General features: G+C 37.6%; 1 non-coding gene across 1 annotated transcript; it reads right to left on the bottom strand.

Annotated features, from left to right (window-relative positions):
• Window positions 1–2662: 2662 nt before the first annotated feature.
• On the bottom strand, window positions 2663–2769 carry LOC121213407 (small nucleolar RNA R71). Its single transcript, XR_005908789.1, has one exon. It is a non-coding gene; the product is annotated as a small nucleolar RNA R71 (small nucleolar RNA).
• Between the last annotated feature and the right edge of the window lie 838 nt (window positions 2770–3607).

The following is a 3607-nucleotide window of genomic DNA, read 5'->3' as shown; positions in this document are numbered from 1 at the left end:
CATTTACTATATGAAAACACAGTTTAATTTGTCAGGAGTCATCACACTATCAAAGGTTATATATATGGCATGTATAGCTAGACTCTCACATACGCTATGTTATTCCTCGAATCGACTAAATCGTAGCTCTTATACCAAAAAAATATAACACTCCTCACTTGTATTCAATGCCAGAATAGGGTTATAGAGCATTGCTGAACATATTATACAATTACACATACATTTTCTCATATAATGAATTTCATGTAATCATCAATCAACAACATTCATATTTTCCCTAATACTAGCCTACGAGGCTCAAAACATGCATCTGGGGTGATTCGAGACTAAACCAATAACTTTAAAAACTTTCAGAACACTTAGAAAATTTTCTGAAAAACAAGGAACACATGCCCATGTGGCCCGACCGTGTCTCTAACACAACCAAAGCCATGCCCGTGTTGCAGGCAGTGTGGACAATCAAAATGGGAGGACATGGTCGTCCCAGCCATGTCTGACCCGGTGTAACTCTCTAACATGGGTCACATGCCCAACACACACGCTCGTGTGCCCTAAAAATGGCCACACACTCCTATGTTCCAAGCCGTGTGCTAGGTTGTGCCAAACCTGTAGGGTATTGATAAACCGTAAACTATACATATTTTGACCCCATGTTTAATGCATTTTATGGATGATTTCTCATTAGAATTGGTGAATTCGATGCTCCTAATGCTTTAATTTCATGTTTTACACTTAAGAGAGCATAGGAGAGCAAAAGGAACGAGAAATGGGCCAAAAATGGAGAAAATAGACCAAAGTACGAAATCAACACGGCTTGGACCTCCTCATACGGGCAGACCACACGGTCGTGTCAATTTGGCAGGCTCGAACACGGCCTGAAGTAACCGAACACGGGCGTGTGCCACGGGCGTGTCCCTGTCAAGCCCTAGATGAGTCCAATTCGGAAAAGGCCAATTTTGAGGGTTTTTAGGCATTTCAAACTATAAATACACCCTAGAGGAGGAGAAAAAGGGAGGGAGAAGGGGGAGTAAGGAATTACTCCAAGGAAGCCGATTGATTCATCTCAGAAGTCGGATTCATCGTCAAGACTAAAGATCTCTCCTTAATTCTCCTTCAGGAGTTTTGGGTTTTCTTTATGTTTTGTATTCTTTATTCTTCTGAGATGTTTTCTTATTTAGTTATGAACTAAATCCCCTAGATACCTAAGGGGAATCAAACCTAAGACGAATCTTGTTATTATTTTCTGAATCGTATGATAAATATTTAACTTGTTCTTAATTATGTGTTCTTAATTCTTGTTTTGATATCCTAGGATACTGATTCAAGATAAGCTCTTATTTAGAGGAGGAATAGACCCTGTCTAAGAGTACATTTGTCATAATTAAGCGGAGTTGATTGCGCGCCTAGAAATAGGGTGACAAGATTTTGCCAGATTAGGGTGAAACCTAATAAGGGGATCCATAGATCGAGTTCATGCAACCCTAGAGTGTTAATTAGAGAAAAGTCTTGGTTATTCAATCTAGGGATTAGAAGTTATTAGTCTTGAATAGGGATAATAACATAACTTAGGGATCTCTACGGAACAAGTTGAATGAATAAATAGTCTGATTCAGAGCCAGAATAACAAGTAAAGTCTAGATGGATTTTTCCTTAGGTATTGTCTTCATTCAATCGATTTTCCCAAAAGCAATTCCCTAATTCTATTCTCTATGAGTTCTTAGTTTAGATAATTAGTTAATTAAAACAAAACCCCATTATTCTTAGGCTAGATAATAAAAAGATAGTCATTACTAGTACTTTTAGTTCCTTTGGGTTCGACAATCCGGTCTTGCTAAAACTATACTACTGTTCGATAGGTACACTTGCCTACATCGCGATAATAGTTAGTTCAAGAATGAGTAATTATAAATATTTAAAACCTATCACGAAACCACGCGATAAAGTTTTTTGCGCCGTTGTCGGGGAATTAAGATATTAGGGCTCAATTTTTGTTACTTTGGCCATTTATTTTTCATGCAATTTAATTTAATTTCATTATTATTAATTATTAACCTACTCTTTCTTTCTCTTGGCAGGTTTCCATAGTTTATGACTAGAAGAAACCCGTCAGGGCCACTACATTTTGACGAAGAAATTGATCGCACAGTTCGTAGAAACCAAAGAGAAATAAGGCAAAGCTTAAAATGCACAGAGAACGAGCAAGAAGACAATACTCAACCCCCAACCGAAGAGATGGCTGAAAACCAAGGCAATCAGCTACCTCCTGTAATTACGGCTAATCAAAATCCTGCTCCACGCACTATGTATGATTATGCTAAACCTTCTTTATTAGGAACTGAATCTAGCATAGTTAGACTTACTATAACTGCAAATACTTTTGAATTAAAACCTAACACTATTCAGATGATACAGCAATTTGTTCAGTTTGATGGTTTGCAGGATGAAGATCCCAACGCTCACTTAGCAAACTTTCTGGAATTTTGCAATTCATTTAAAATCAATGGCGTTCTTGATGATGCCATTCGTCTTCGGTTATTCCCTTTTTCATTGAGGACCAAAGCTAAACAGTGGTTGAACTCATTACCACGAGGGTCAATTACTACTTGGGAACAAATGAATGAAAAATTTTTAACTAAAATATTTTTTGCCGGCTAAAATGGCTAAATTACGTAATAATATCTCTTCTTTTGTGCAGATGGATTTAGAAACACTCTACGATGCATGGGAGAGATACAAGGACCTTCTCAGAAAGTGCTCTCACCATGGGTTACCGCTTTGGCTCCAAGTACAAACATTTCACAATGGTCTAAATCCTTCAACTCGGCAAATGGTTGACGTAGCTGCTGGCGGAACCATCAACAATAAAACACCGGAAGGTGCCTATGATTTTATAGAAGAGATGTCACTGAATAACTGTCAGTGGCAAGTCATGAGGACAAAGCCAATGAAAACATCCGGCATTTATAACGTCGATTTGGTCACCATGCTCTCTAACCAGGAAGAACTCTTAAATAAAAAGATTAATGGTTTTCTTAATTCTTCACAGGTTCACCCAGTAATACAGTGCGAGGCAAGTAGCTGTGGAACAAGCCATTCGGAATACAAACCTTATGGCCACAACATGGATAACGAGCAATTAAATTACATGGGTAATAATCCTCGACCTCAAAACTGTGACAACCCAAATTAGACCCTGGTCGGAATGTGGTTTCGAGACCACATTACCGAGCCAAAAATTTATTTTTGTGTTTTATTGCATAAATTTTTGTGTGACAGTGAATATATGAGAAATTAAATGCTTAATATTAGCTTTAGGATTGTGAATTAATTCAAAAAGGACCTAGTTGACGAAGTTAGAAAAGATGATAGATGAATTATAAGGAGTAAGTAATAATAGGGTGAGGAAGCATGGCTTTGCATGTCAAATTGCCCATAAAATACATGGTGGCCGGCCAAGGAGTGATGATGCTCCACTCATTCTAATTTAATATGTTTTCTTTTGGTTAACAAATGATGGGGATAATAATAGGAAAGTGAACAAAAAAAAAATGGGTGTCATACTTGCCATCTCCTAGCCGAAAAACCAAGAAAAAGAAGGGGAGAAAAA

The sequence above is a fragment of the Gossypium hirsutum genome, chromosome A13 (assembly GCF_007990345.1).
Source record: "Gossypium hirsutum isolate 1008001.06 chromosome A13, Gossypium_hirsutum_v2.1, whole genome shotgun sequence".
NCBI classification, from domain to species: Eukaryota; Viridiplantae; Streptophyta; class Magnoliopsida; order Malvales; family Malvaceae; genus Gossypium; species Gossypium hirsutum.
The sequence above is the reverse complement of the archived record's forward strand: the minus strand, read 5'-3'. Positions and strand labels throughout refer to the sequence as shown.